The following is a 16093-nucleotide window of genomic DNA, read 5'->3' as shown; positions in this document are numbered from 1 at the left end:
CTACTGCAAGTTTTTAACGATTTGCTCACCTCTAGCTAAAATGTCAGCAGTATGTGAGTGGAGGAGGATTATAGCCAACAATTTCTAAGTGGAAATATCCAGCCATAAACTACTTTTTATCATTTTGTTCTCTCTTTGGAATTATGTTGCAATTCTCTTTATAGCCCTCAAGTACAGTCTACAGCAGTAATCGTTCTTTATGGGCAATATCTGAAGAGGGGCGACTAATGAGTTAGAGGGAAAGACTCCAGATTTTTACAGGCTACAGCTACAGAGAACGAAATCTGCCACCTAATGATGTAAATTTACAAACAGGGAATAAGTATTTAAAGGAAACATGGCATGAGAGAAACATGAAGGCTGCCATTACTGTAAATGCTAGTTGCTTGGCTGTCATGTTAAATGAGAAGTATGGGGTTATGAAAAAAAGATCAAACCTCCATACTTTCCTCTATCCTGCAGCATTGTGTGATGCTGCAGATGTCCCAAGAACTGTGCGATCACATGACCGCTGATCACTCAGTTCTTAGTCTGCTCAGAACTCTGCTCTCCATTCTGCTCTTCCAGTGCTCGCTGGGGAACCAGATTGGAGAAGGAGCGGAAAGAGCGGGAGCAGCTTGCTCTGGCTCTCATCCACATTCTGAGAAGTGGAGCCAGCTGTCAAAAAGGCAGCAAGATGGATACTGACAATATTGTTGGGATCCTTCCAGAGCCTAGAGTAGGCAATAGCCCCCTATCAGCTGACTCTGGGCCACAAAAGAGCAAAAGTATATGCACTCTTGTGACCCACAAGAGAAGCATGGCCAAAAAAGTGTTGGTTATTCTTCTCTTTATACCATTTCTGTTTAATACTATAAGTCACTGACTTGGAACAAACATGTACAGAACATGCATGACTTTAACATAGCCTCTGTATACGTACTTGATCTGGGTCATTGACTCAGAAAGTATTGAAGCCAGCAGTTCAGACAACTCTCATATTCAAAGTGAAGAAGACTGGGCACTGTATATTGTATATTTATATGACTGCAGGATTCCTCCTATGGAGCTTGTTCCATATGGCCAGTGCACAGTGATAAATCCTCTGGCTAGGATGTGAAGAAGGCATGCCTTCCTGCTAGCATACGTATCAACAGAATCCCCACCTCCACTTTTCTTTAGATTCTTGCTAGTAATGTGCTGGTTACTAAATTCTGGGGTCATACCCCTTCCTCACCCTCACAACTCAACTTGGCTCCTCTCCTTTTTTTTTTGCTATGTCCTATTGATTTGTTTTATTGATGACCAATTATATTAATTTAAAGTGTTACTAAACCCACAACAGTAAAATCAGTCTGTATATGCAGTAAAGCTTGCTTGTTATACTTACTGTGGAACCTAAGGGGTTAATCCTGCGCATTGTGTAAAAAGGCTGTTTGATCCTGTCTTCTCTGATCCCCCCCTTCTTCCCCAGACCCCAATCCATCTTCTGATAGAACAGAGCCTTGGGGACACTCTGCACATGCTCAGTTTGGTGCGTATTGCTGGAGAGTTTTTTGTTTTTGTTTTCTTGGGAGGGTGCATGTGATCAGCACAGAGTCAATCAGCACTGTCCAGACAGAGGGTCAGGAGTCATGCAGCTTCATAGGACAGTCAGAGAAGAATGAAACTATTCCTACAAGCTATAACCAGACACTGATAGAAGTCACAAGACTACTATACTGCTGATGAAAAAAAGGTATTTAGCAGTTTATATTTACTAAAACCAGGGCTTTTTTTCAGCGGGAACGCGGGGGAACGCAGTCCACGAGGGGGAACGCAGTTCCGGCACCTCCAGCACTGAATGTATCTAATGGCAAGGGGTGCTGGGGTGTCCTGGAGGGACTACTGATGCTGGCTGATGGGGGATCTATTGTTGCTGGAGGGGATCTGTTTTTGTGTGGTGGCCTATTGTTGCTGGGAAGGTCTATTGTTGCTGGTGGGGGATCTATTGTTGCTGGGGAAGGTTATGTTGCTGGGGGGGGTCAGCTGCTGCTGGAAGGGATCATCTACTGTTAATGATGGAGGGGTCTATTGTTTCTGGCTGCTGGAGAGCCTATTGATGCTGGCCGCTGGGAGATCTGGTCTTGCTGCCGGGGTGATATTTTGTTGCAGGGGTCCTATGTTGCTGGGGGGCCTATTGTTGCTGGGGGGGTAAATTGCTGCTGGCTGCAGGGGATCTATTGTACTGCTTTTCTTGTTATCATTACCAATTTCCATACAAATTACTTTAGCATGGCATGACATAATCATACTTGGCTTTGTATTCTCTGAATGAGACGGTGCTGGGAGGTGGGTAGGGGGTGGAACCAAGAGATGTTGCTCGGAGGTGGGTAGGGGGCAGAGACAAGAAGTGACTCAGAAGGTAAGAGTTCCAGCACATATTCTCTGAGGAAAAAAGCCCTGACTAAAACTATTGCATTTCCATGTTCTGTGTACTGTGAGAGACCAGATATAGTGAATGCAGGGTCCTGGGTTTAGTAACACTTTAATGGCAAAAGTAATTTAATAATCAATTGCTCTTTATTAGGATATTTTTTTAAAGCCTATCGCTGGGGAAGGTAAAAGCTCTCACTTGCAGTGGGGCTGCCCCCGCACTGCAAGTGTTAAATGCTCCTTTAGGTCTAAGGGGCTGGTAGTAGCAGTTTTACTTACCTGATCCTCCACTGTCCCAGCAGATGGCGCTCTCTTCTATGCACCTGGTCTGTCTCTTGGCATCCTCACATCCACTGTAGAACTATTGGCCCAGGTAGTCTGCAGGAGAAGGGAATCAGTTGAGTAAAACTTATTTTTCCGTTATCCTTGACCTAAATGAACATTTAACTCTTGCAGTGTGGGGGCAATGATGATAAAACATGTTGGGGGGGGTAAGGGTACCACACAGGAGGGAGGTATTTCCTGTTGCTGTATAGCGGAGACAGAGTGGCCTGGCCATGTGAGCAGTGACGTTACATAGTTACATAGTTAATCAGGCTGAAAAAAGACACAAGTCCATCTAGTTAAAAAAAAAGAAAAAATACAATCCCATATACACAATCCTTCACCCACAGTTGATCCAGAGGAAGGCGAAAAAACCCCAAGCAAAGCATGATCCAATTTGCTACAGCAGGGAAAGAAATTCCTTCCTGATCCCCCGAGAGGCAATCTGATTTTCCCTGGATCAACTTTACCTATAAATGTCAGTACCCAGTTATATAATATGTACATAATATATACGTTCTTTGATATACAAGCACCAGTCTGAATGGCGCATGCTCCTGGCAGTCAGTTATTGCAGAAGTGAGTTTAATACATGTGAGTGTAATTTTAAGTTTTAATAAAGTGTTCATAATTTTACGTAGAGCACTTTTATTTTCTTTTGAGTCCTACATCCTGGTAAAAGATCTGTGGTGAGAGTGAGCTGCATCTTTCTTTGGTGTCAACCCTATACCAGCATTAAAGGGAATACAGTGGAAACTTGGTTAACGAGTAATGTGGTTAACCACTTGCTGACCGCCTCCTGTAGCTATACGTCGGCAGAATGGTACGGCTGGGCAAAGTAACATACCTGTACGTCACTTTGACTTTCTCGCCGTGCGCGACGGCAGCGCGCGCCTGCCGCGAGCTCCGTGACCGTGCCCACAGGACCCGCGGACTCGATGTCCACCGGATGCCCGCGATCGTGTCACGGAGCTGAAGAACGGGGAGATGCTGTGTTTGCACTGGCATCTCCCCGTTCTGCCTAGTGGCAGGACACTGATCGCTGCTCCCTCTCATCGGGAGCAGCGATCAGTGTCGTGTCACTGCTAGCCCATCCCCCAGACAGTTAAAATCACTCCCTAGGACACACTTAACCCCTTTCCTGCCCCCTAGTGGTTAACCCCTTCACTGCCGGTGACATTTTTACAGTAATCAATGCAATTTTATAGCATTGATCGCTGTATTAATGCTAATGGTCCCAAAAATGTGTCAAAATTGTCCGATGTGTCCTCCATAATGTCGCAGTCACGATAAAAATCCCTGATCACCAACATTACTAGTAAAAAAAAAAAAATTATTAATAAAAATGCCATAAATCTATCCCATATTTTGTAGACGCTATAACTTTTTGCGCAAACCAATCAATAAACACTTATTGCGATTTTTTTTTACCAAAAATACGTAGAAGAATACGTATCGGCCTAAACTGTGGAAAAAAATAGGTTTTTTTTATATATTTTTGGGGGGTATTTATTATAGCAAAAAGTAAAAAATATTGCTTGTCGCTCTATTTTTGTTTATAGCGCAAAAGATAAAAACCGCTGAGGTGATCAAATACCACCAAAAGAAAGCTCTATTTGTGGGAAAAAAAGGACGTCAATGTTGTTGGGGAGCCACGTTGCATGACCGCGCAATTGTCAGTTAAAGCGGCGCAATGACAAATCGCAAAAAGTGGCCCCACGTCATTTGGTCGCCAAATGGTCCGGGGCTGAAGTGGTTAACGAGCGTTTTGAAAGATGAGCAACTTTTTTTTTTAAATTCTGACTCGGTTTGCAAAACAAGCAGAATTCAAGCTAATGGGGTGTGCAGTACTGCATTTGGCCAGAGGTGCGGGGGCGCTGGTGACACTCGGAACGGTTCTGAGCCGCTCGGAGCAGTTCGGAAATACTTGGAATCACTCAGAAATACTCGGAAATACTCCGTTCCCTAGTGTTTCCGAGCCTTTCCAAGGCTTTCTGAGTTCAGCAGAGCTGTCCCCGTGTATTTCTGAGCCTCTCCGGCGCCCCCCACCTCTGGCCACATGCGGTATTGCATGCAATAGAAGTCAATGCGGAACAAATTATCTTTGTTTCCATTGACTTCTATGGGGAAACTCGCTTTGATATGCGAGTGCTTTGGATTACAAGCATTCTCCTGGAACGGATTATGCTCGTAATCCAAGGTTCCACTGTATGCTGATAAGGAGGAGCTCCACCCACTGACACAACTGGCACTTTTTGGGGGGAGGGGGGAGTGGGTACTTGGTTTTGACAGACTTGGCTTCCACTTCCGGGTAAGATTGGTGATCTACAACATTTACGGCCCCTTTTCCTTCCCTCTGGACACACAGAGGTCCCAGAAGACGACGGGACTATTCAGAAAGCGCAGTACAACTCCATCATGCGCAGTAGGAAACCGTCTGTGAAGCCTGAAGACTTCACTGTCGTTTTCCCTTACTTATAATGCTGGCGCCTGCACCCGAAGCAGACTGATGAATCGGCTTGGGGTGCCGACGTTGAAGGCTCCCTGGACAGGTAAGTGTCCTTATATTAAAACTCAGCAGCTACAGTACTGACAGACGCGAGTAGAGGAGAGCCGATCTGCTGCTCTCCTGACAGGGGGGGTCTGTGCTGATTGATTATCAGCACAGCCCCCCCTCGGATCCTACCCAGGACCACCAAGGAAGCCGCCCAGGACCACCAGGGAAGCCGCCCAGGACCACCAGGGAAACCATCCACAGTGGACCACCAGGTATGCCCCCTAGCCCCCCAGGGAAATACTAATCAGTGCCCAGGCAGCTGCCAATCAGTGCCCACTCCAATACCTACCACTGCCAGTGCCACCAGGGGTGCCTTTCAGTGCCGCGTATCAGTGCCCATTAGTGTCACGTATTAGTGCCCATCAGTGCCGCCTATCAGTGCCCAGCAGTGCCCAGCAGTGCCGCATATCAGTGCCCATCAGTGCCACCCATAAGAACCCATCTTTGCAGCCTTTCAGTGTCCATCAGTGTCGCCTATCAGTGCCCATCAGTGCCCACCAGTGCCACCCATGAGTGCCCATCAGTGCCGCCTATTAATGCCCATCAGTGCTGCATATCAGTGCCACCCATCAGTGCTGCCTACCAGTGCCCATCAGTGCCGCATATCAGTGCCCTTCATCAGTGCCCGTCAGTGCCCGCTCATTGGTACCACCTTATCGGTGCCACCTTATCAGTGCCTGTCAGTGCCGCCTTATCAGTGCCCATCAGTGAAAGAGAAAACTTACTTATTTACAAAAATTTTTAACAGAAACAAAAGCAAAACTTTTATTTTTTTCAAAATTTTCGGTATTTTTTTATTTGTTTAGCAAAAAATAAAAACCGCAGAGGTGATCAAATACCACCAAAAGAAAGCTCTATTTGTGGGAACGAAATGATAAAAATTTAGTTTGGGTACAGTGTAGCATGACCGCGCAATTGTCATTCAAACTGCGACAGCGCTGAAAGCTGAAAATTGGTCTGGGCAGGAAAGTGTCTAAGTGCCTGGTATTGAAGTGGTTAATGACCTTTTGATTCAAAGGTCTATTCAAAAGGGATGGTGGAGGTAACACTGGATTTGACATACGAAAACGTGTACTTCACAAGATCATGAGAAAACGTGTATTGCACAGAAGTTGTTGCTAGAACTTTTGTGATTTCCACTTTACTGCTTTTCGACTCACAATATTATTGTCACTTTGCATATGAATTTATTTGGGTTTGATGATATTTTCTATGTGGATACTTTTTATTCTTTATGATTCACTATAGTGGTTAGTAATTTTTTTCTGCTTGCACATGCAGAGGGAGTTTTATCATATTTAATTAGATATAATGTGAATAATAGTAGATATACCCGTACATAGAGACCAATTACATGCACTTTGTTGTATTGCACAGTCATTTAGTGAGACATATTTTACAAACCTTTTGGTTTGAGAGTGATTTTTCATTTTTGGTCTTTGTGGCTAGGTTTTAAATTAGAGGTTTGTGCAAGATATTTTTTTGAAATAATGCATGTCAACATACAAAGGAAACGCATACTGACACATTGGCAATGCACATGCCCAGTGCTACAAGAAACCACAGTTTTGTGCATGCACATGGATCTAAATGGGCCCTTATTGTGGTCTGTGTCCCCGCTTGGGAGATTAACCACTCTATCTATCCTGGTGACCATAAAGCAAGGGGAAATCCTAAGTTTGAGAGTCGTCATGAGAGCAAAAAATTAAAGAATATCTTCCAATGAAGAGGATTTCCTTCACCTTGGAGAGATTTCCTCTAACTTCTTGTTGCATCTCCAATGCAGGAAATGAAGGCAAATCCCCCCTGTAAGATACGGACAGCAAAAAACAAACTTGATAGGGAGTTTTAACCTTTTCATTACACTATCCAAATGTTTACTTCAAACATTACAAAACATACAATTACATTGTAAATATACAGATTTAAAATGACTCATGATTGCTTTTATATTCACCCCCAAAGCAGTCATTTTGAATTTTACAGATTAGCATTTTGAAGGTCAGCAATAGCAGACTGCCTGTTTTTCTGAAAGTTTATCCTGCAGCCAGGACAAAAAACTCAGTAATAAATATGGAAAGTGAAATGCTGTTGGCATCTCTCTCTTTTTTTTTTTTGGGATGTTTGATTGAGTTTTGAGTCTGCAGCAGAAGCTGACGCCTATCTGTGACCGAAAGCTTAGCCATCCAGCTATTGCACAGAATGCAGCTCCAAAAATGTTTCATTAGGAATCAACAGGACAGGTGCTTCTGTAGCACAAGACTGAACAAAGGAAAATGAAAGTAGAATTCTAGTTGTGTTTATCTATCTATCTATCTATCTATCTATCTATCTATCTATCTATCTATCTATCTATCTATCTATCTATCTATCTATCTATCTATCTATCTATCTATCTATCTATCTATCTATCTATCTATCTATCTATCTATCTATCTATCTATCTATCTATCTATCTATCTATCTATCATCAGCCATAACTTTCTGACCACGCACCTAATATTAAGCGGGTCCCCTTTTGCCGCTAAAACAGCTCTGACCCATTGAGGCATGGACTTCACTAGACCTCTGATAGTATGCCCTGGTATTTGGCACCAAATCATCAGTAGCAGATCCTTTAACCCCTATAAGTTACAAAGTGGGGTCTCCATGGATTACACTTGTTTTTTCAGCACATCCCACAGATGCTCAATTTGTAGAACCTAGAGGCTAAGTTAAAGGGATTGTAAAGGTAAAAATTTTTTCACCTTAATGCATTCTATGCATTAAGGTGAAAAAACTTTTGACAATACCGCCGCCCCCAGCCCCCCCGTTTTACTTACCTGACGCCTCGAATCTTCGCTGCTCGTTCTCGTCATCTTCATTGCAGCTCAGCCTGGTCGCTGATTGGCTGCAGTGGATGGATTGAAAGCAGCGCAGCCATTGGCTCGCGCTGCTGTCAATCACATCCGATGACGCGGCGCGCCGGGGGGCGGGGCCGAGTGATACAGCGAGCGGCTATAGCCGCCGGCTGTATCACGGGAGCGTGCCCGCAAGCACTCACCACCATGCGGGAGCTCGCATTAAGGTGGTTAATGCTGGGAGGAGCTGAAACAGCCGCCGAGGGACCCCAGAAGACCAGGTTCGGGGCCACTCTGTGCAGAACGAGCTGCACAGTGAAGGTAAGTATAACATGTTTGTTATTTTTAAAAAAAAAAATAATTACCTTTACAACCCCTTTAACATCTCAAGCTTGTTGCAGTGTGTCAGGGGGATTTATCCTGCTAAATAAGTGGTGTAGGTGTGTACTTGGTCAGCAACAATATTAAGGTACTGTATTTGGTACATGTCAAGTAACATCCACATGAATAGCAGGACGAAGGTTTCCCAGCAGAACATTGCCTAAAGCATCGCTCTGTCTCCACCGGTTTGCCCTCTTCCCATACTGCATCCTGGTGCCATCTCTTCCCAGGTAAGCACACTCACCTGGTCATACATATGATGTAAAAGAAAACATGATTCATCAGACCAGGCCAACTTCTTCCATTGCCCAGTGGTCCAGTTCTGATGATCACGTGTCCATAGATGGCACTTTTGGCTGTGGACACGGGTCAGCGTTTTTTTTTAACATGCTGCCTAGTACTTGTGAAAATAAGAAAAAGCAGCTTTCCCTGTAATACTAAACTTGTGTGCAGAGCTGGGTTGCAGTGATTTAAAGGGATAAGGTGAGACGTCATCTAAGAATTTCTGGTTTATGAATTGAATAATAAACAGTGCAACAATGCAGTGGTTATTCTAAAGTACTACAGTCCAGTAGAAAGACAGTATAAATATGCAGACATTATATGGGCAGTGTGCTTGAGGATTGCTTATTAAATGGGTCCTATTGAGCTTGCAGTGGGGCCTCCAGATAGGGTATGTGTGTGAGCCACTCAGGCTGTATGGGAATTAAGTCCTATGCCCACCACTATGAGTGCTGGCAAAGAAGGGAGCTCTCATATGCTTAAGGCAATGGTAGAGAGTGACTAGGTGTTCCGGGAGCCGCACATCAAGTCAGGAGGACCTGCTGTATTATAGTGAATAGCAGTCTCAGCCTGGAACACCACCAGGCCACAACCCAAAAAGGGGTTAGACTGAGGTTCGAGGCAGCCCTTAACCACTGATACTGTGAGCGCATTGGAGAAGGTTGCTGCACCTTGCAATCTGTCGGAGGCACCAGGGATCTGGAGAACAGGACTGGGAGAATGCATATAATGGACTACTACCTTAGGAGGTATGCCTTGGCAGCCAAATAGAGATAGGAAGGTTTTAATGTCATTGTTCATGTTGAACTGTATGGTCAAGACTTTTACATAAAGTTGTATCAACTGTTCTAAGCCTGGTCTGAATTTATTGAAAGGGGTCCATGATGGTTCTGGTAAATGAAAGAACCAGTGTGAGTAAAGCACATGTGGGGTATGAAGCAAAGTTACTAAGGTCTACTGGGCAAGTTAAGCAAAAGGAATAATGCAACGGCTATCAGTAACTAAGTGCTAGTGCAAAGTATGTCGCAGCCGGTCAAGAAGCGTGGTACTTGGTGCAGGTGATGGGTCCTCCAGTAGCGAGGGGGTGGGTGTTCTGGCTCCTTTCCCAGCAGTCAGTCTTCCATAGCAACTGGGACCGAACCCACGTTACAGAGGCCAGTAGCCTGGTCATGTGGTATGGGAAGGAAGAAGTTAAGGAGTGCGCGCATGAGGTCCACGCACAGTGCACGGCGGGACCCCATTCTGTAACAGAGGTATGCTGGACTGGTGGAGAGGGTATAGGATCAGCTGTTTCTCTACTAAATGCAATATACATCAGGCAAACAGTATGTAGTGACACAGGAGAGTACTTTCAGAGGAACTCTGTACTTTATTACTACACACAATGTCAGGGCTCATCTCTAAGCCTGGGAACTGTCTTAATGTTAGACTTTCACATCACTACTGTCCCTGCCTGTTCCAGGGCATTGATGACCGTGTTCACTGCGAAAAGTTACTCCCACGTTCAGGGTGAGTGGCCCTGCCCACAACGTGGCGTAGTCGAGAGGTAAACAATCTCACAAGCATCCCTGCCCCTTTGGCATGTGCAGCTACTAAGCATGGAAATCTCCTGCCCAAAGCTCATTGTTCCAGCAATGGCATCTAACTTCCGGGGTTAGGCCAAACATAAGCTCATCCCTAGTTACCATCACAGGATTATTTAACCCTTGTTGCAGCACAAAGCAAGTAAAACTAAAAGAGGTGTATATTTATCACTGTAAATGCAGCCTGTTGGAGCAATAAAGAAGGTTTGATAAATACAGAAGGTTTGAGATTTAAAAAGATACCACCAGGACCCCCGTAAGGGGTATCTTTTTCTGGGCTCCTCATCATTTTGCTGTAAACATTGCACCAGCCATATTTTCACCTCTTGCGCCTCGAATATGCTAACCATGGACCAGCTATCCTAGTCAAAGGTACATGAGTGCCAATATCCTTTAATAAATACAACCCTAGCTATGGTATGAGCTGTAGATGGAAGGAAGGCAGCCCACACAAATGCAGATCAAACAAACTTCATGTAGGTAGAGTCCTGATTGGCAACCAAACCGAGTACCCTATTTCTTCAAGTCATTAGCACCGACCACCGCAGAGATTTACAGCTTAAATTGGCTGTGTAAATGGCAGGAGATTTTGCCGGCATTTATACATCTCTGTTACTTGTATATTCGCTGTCATGTATCTCAGCCTCCTTCACATTCCATCACATTATGAAATAGCTCCCTTACGCAGAATGACAGTATCATGAATTCAAGCTGAAGTTAGGGAGGCGAAGAGGACATTTTGTACTGGATGAAAATATTTTTCCTTCTGCTGAACTTTATTTGTGATATATATATTCATCTCATACATAGATCAGAGAAATGTGGAAATAAAGACCTCAAAGAGCACCGTGCTGTGATTCACCGGGCTGACACCAAACCTTAATTATCAAAGGGTTAGGTGAAATAGAAATGTCTAATCAATAGAAAAATCATTAAAAAGCCAGATGCAAATAGAGGTGACAGATGATGGCTCAATCTAAAGATCCAGGGTCTTAAAGAGAACCAGTCCCTTTAGGCTTTTATGCAGAATCGGAATATTCAAGCAGGGGAGTCAAAGGTTACATAAAATCTGACAGTGAGAGCTTTGTCAACTGTTTGTCTTCACACGCTGAGATTGAATTAAGGCGTAAAGCTTATTCACTTTGCAAGGGTATTTTCACCTAGCTTATGAAATATGGTACATGATTGGATGATAGAAGTCAGCAGAAGTGGAAACTCCTTTGCAAAGTGAACATGCACTACTCCTTTAGTAAATTAACCCCACTGTCTCCCAGCTTTCTAGTGCACTTAAAGGGGAGCTCCAGGCTCCCCCTCCAAAAAATTAAAAGTCAGCAGCTACAAATACTGTAGCTGCTGACTTTTAATATAAGGACTCTTATGCCGTGTACACATGGGCAGACTTTTCGGCATCAAAGGTCCGACGGTCTTTCAGACGGATTTTCGACGGACTAGGTCCGATGAAGCACACACGGCGTCAGATTGTCCGACGGATTCGTCCCGTCGGACCAGTCCGGTCGAAAAGTCCACCTGTGTGTACACGGCATTACCTGTCCAGGGATCCAACGATGTTCTCTTCAGTCAGCTTTGGGTGCAGCTGCAGGCATCTCTAGTAAGGGAAACAGGAAGTGCGCATGCGTGAGTCCCGTGTCCCGACCTGTGATGTGTCCCAGAAGACTGCGGGGAAGGAGGGGGGGGCAAACCTCTGGCTCAGATCGTCTCGGCGGTCTGAGCCGGAAGTGGGAGCAGGTACCTGTAAAAACCAGGTACCCACTCACACCCCCCCAAAAAAAAAGTGCCAAATGTGGGTGCAAACAAGCAGAGCTTCCCCTTTTGGGTGGAGCTTCACTTTAAAGCCCAAAAATGCACCCTTACAGTGCCCCCCCCCCCACACACACACACACACACACACACACACACACACACACACACACACACACACACTGCAAGGGCTAAGGCTAAATTCACATCTCTGCAAGTGGGGAACATGCTCAAAATAGAAGACGTTTCCGACCCACAGTGCTGCTCTTTAGCAGACACATAGGGGTGCCATTCTTAACGGCACACCCACACATTGGCAGCCATGGCATGATATTGTACGCACTAAACCGTGTGGTGCCATAGCAATTTTAAAACAGGCTCGGGGACTTCTTTCCTTGCATCCCTTGCAGGTAGGACAGCCCGCTGAAATGAAAGGATTGCCCTACTAGCAACATGCATGCACAAACTTGCTTGTACACATCTGAACGGATTTTAAATGCTCATTACTTACCTTATTCCTAGTTCCAGCAGGGTCCCTCAAGCACAACAACTGGTCCTCCAGAGCTGCTTCAGAAATCTGAGACCACCGGCGGTCGCACTTCAGCCTCCTCCACTTACAATAGAGGGTTAATGTCTCTGTATTGTACATGATAATGATGAGGCTCTGCCCACAGACCCGAGCTTTGGTAGGGGAGTTGAGCACCGGAGTCGGCCGGACTGGGTTAGCAGGTAAGAATTACAGCCAGCACTGTACCCCCCTAGACATAACAAGCATTTAACCCTTGCAATGCAGGGAAGCAATTTAACTAAATCAAATAACTTAGCCCAGTAGCTCATTTCATTCCTTTTATCCATGGGACACATAGACTTCTGTAGGGCTGTACTCCAATACTAGAGGTGTTTGAGATCTGGCCCTTTGGAAGTCTCTGAGGACTCACTGCAAAGGCATGGCCAGCACCCGGACAGATTTCTTCTGGATATGCTGTAAATACAAGAATAACTAGTAGTATAGAATAATAGAATAGTAGCTATGCTACAGAGGTAAGTAAGCAACAGAGGTGGGTGTTTTACTATACTATACATTGAGGCCTGTAGAAGGAGCTGATGCTCCGAGCGCGTAGCTTCTTTTATTCAGTTGTTTCTCCCCTGGTGTCTCTCTGCTTCCTGGTGACGTAATCTCCCTGCGCTCCACGGTGGCCCAGACCGACTTCCTGGTGGCCACAGGATGGATTGAGACTCTCCCTGTCATCTGCCAGATCCGTGGACGCTCGTTTTGGATGCCGATCTACACCTGCAGATACCACCATTTACAAATGAGCCTGATTTTATGTTATTTCCTGTAAGTGCATTACTTACTTTGCTAATAAATCGTATCTAATATACTACACTCAGGTTGGCGCTTCCTGTGTCTCTCCCCCTTAGTAAGGGTGCATTAGTGTTAGCACTGTTAGAGGTACACCTGTACTTTAAATATTCACTAATATATTGTATATGGTTGGTCCCAAGGTTTAGATTATGTGTTTGGCAAATAATTTAAGGGTTAAGTGTCACAGCTAGGTTATGTGCTAAGAGTTAATTCTAAACAGCCAGACTAGTGGCCTGACTTTTCAGCACTGCAGTTAAGCAATAAAGGCTGGTCAACTCCCTGCATCCACCCTGTAAATGTACAGTGAAGGAGCAGCAGGAGGCTGATGAGCTCAGCACACTGCTCTCCTATCCTATCAGCATGCCCCTTCTCAGTACATTTGCATGCAGCACATCTAATTGGTTCCCACTGCTGCCCCACCCTCTCCCTTCCCAGCCCGAGTTCTGCTGTACCAGGAATATGATGATTTCCCTGCAAATCCAGATGCTTATACTAATTTAATAAAAAAATCAAATAAAAAATCAAATAAAAACATAATTGTTCTGTAAATAAATACAATATATTGACAAAAGTATTATTGGGACGCCTGTCTTTACACGCACATGAACTTTAATGGCATCTCAGTCTTAATCCATCATGTTCAGTATTGAGTTGGCCCACCTTTTGCAGCTATAACAGCTTCAACTCTTCTGGGAAAGATGTCCACAAGGTTTAGGAATGTGTGAATGTTAATTAATAATTCTTCCAGAAGCGTATTTGTGAGGTCAGGCACTGATGTTGGACGAGAAAGCCTGGCTTGCAGTCTCCGCCCTAATTCACCCCAAAGGTGTTCTATCTGGTTGAGGTCAGGACTCTGTGCAGGCCAGTCAAGTTCCTCCATCCCAAAGTCGCTCATCCACACTATATTGCCAAAAGTATTGGGCCACCCCTTCAAGTCATCTGGTGGAGGGGGGATTATGGTGTGGGGTTGTTTTTCATGTGCTGGGCTTGGCCCCTTAGTTCCAGTGAAGGGAACTCTTAAGGCATCAGTATACCAAGATATTTTGGACAATTTCATGCTCTCAACTTTGTGGGAACAGTTTGGGGATGGCCCCTTCCTGTTCCAACATGACTGCGCACCAGTGCACAAAGCAAGGTCCATAAAGACATGGATGAGGGAGTTTGTGGTGGAGGAACTTGACTGGCCGGCACAGAGTCCTGACCTCAACCAGATAGAACACCTTTGGGATGAATTAGAGCGGAGACTACAAGCCATGTCTTCTCATCCAACATCAGTGCCTGACCTCACAAATGCGCTTCTGGAAGAATGGTCAAACATTCCCATAGACACACTCCTAAACCTTGTGAACAGCCTTCCCAGAAGAGTTGAAGCTGTTATAACTGCAGAGGGTGGGCCAACTCAATATTGAACCCTACAGACTAAGACTGGGATGCCATTAAAGTTCATGTGTGTAAAGGCAGGTGTCCCAATACTTTTAACAACATAGTGTATACAACTGCACTAATTTATGTTGCATTTATATCTGCCTCAATTTCAGCTTTAAGACATGGTTAAAACATTGCATTTTAATGGTTAAGTGTTCATTTTCAGTGTTAGGGTAAAGGGTAGAAGAGGGAGGTTGAGTGTTAGGGGTAGGTTGGCATGGGTATGCACTTTTATACGATTGGCCTACCATGGTAATGTACAGGGCACCATGTCCTACGGTCCTGCACATTCATCAAGCTTGCCCCTTGGCTGGAGGTATACATATCACCCTGCTAATGCAAGCAACGAGACACCCTTCTTATTTTGAGTTCAGTGATGATGTTGCTTGTGTCAGCTGATCAGCTCCTCATTATAGGAATTTTGGAAGTACCAGTCTCAAGGTTATTGACACAGCTGCATCATAATTCAAAATGAATCTACTAATGGCTTTGTCTGTAGCAGTGCCAGGATCAATTACGGAGCACAGCTGTGATGCAGGAGACATTTGTATCGGTGAAGAGATGCCTGAAAGGTGGTGAGGGTCTATTCCAGAGAAAGCCAGGTGATCCCCCGGAGAAACCTCTGCTGCAACTTTCTGTCGAAGATTTGAGTGGTAATAATTAAATTAATTTACTAGATTTATGTACAGATGTATTTCTCTTTTGCAAAACACCCATTACCAGTAAAATAAAAGCTTTTTTAAAAAATAATAATAATAATAAATAACTGGATGGTATTAATTTGCTGCTACACAAATGAGTAAACAAAATAGGCTAAAACTAAAAAAGTGTAAATATAACTGGTAGAAATAAATAAATAAACTTAGGAAGTGCAGGAAAATAATAGCTATGGGGAGAAGGGAGGAAGAAGTTTATTAAGGATCCTATACCTACGTGTTAACAAAGGGTTAAATAGGTAAAATTTAATTAAAAAAAAAAAAAAAGAAAAACATTTTTTTTTTTTTACTTGCCAGGTTGCTTTAACTGCCTATGTGCAGAAATGAAACTCTTTTGATCGGCACATGATGGAACTAATTGTTATATTGTTACAATGTATTTATAAGCAAACTCCACAAATAGTGTTTGTTTGTGGGGTTTGTTTGTATTATTTTTGTTTATGTTAATGAATTTTGCGATGATTAAA

This window comes from Aquarana catesbeiana, linkage group LG07 (assembly GCF_042186555.1).
Source record: "Aquarana catesbeiana isolate 2022-GZ linkage group LG07, ASM4218655v1, whole genome shotgun sequence".
Lineage (NCBI taxonomy): Eukaryota > Metazoa > Chordata > Amphibia > Anura > Ranidae > Aquarana > Aquarana catesbeiana.
The sequence above is the reverse complement of the archived record's forward strand: the minus strand, read 5'-3'. Positions refer to the sequence as shown.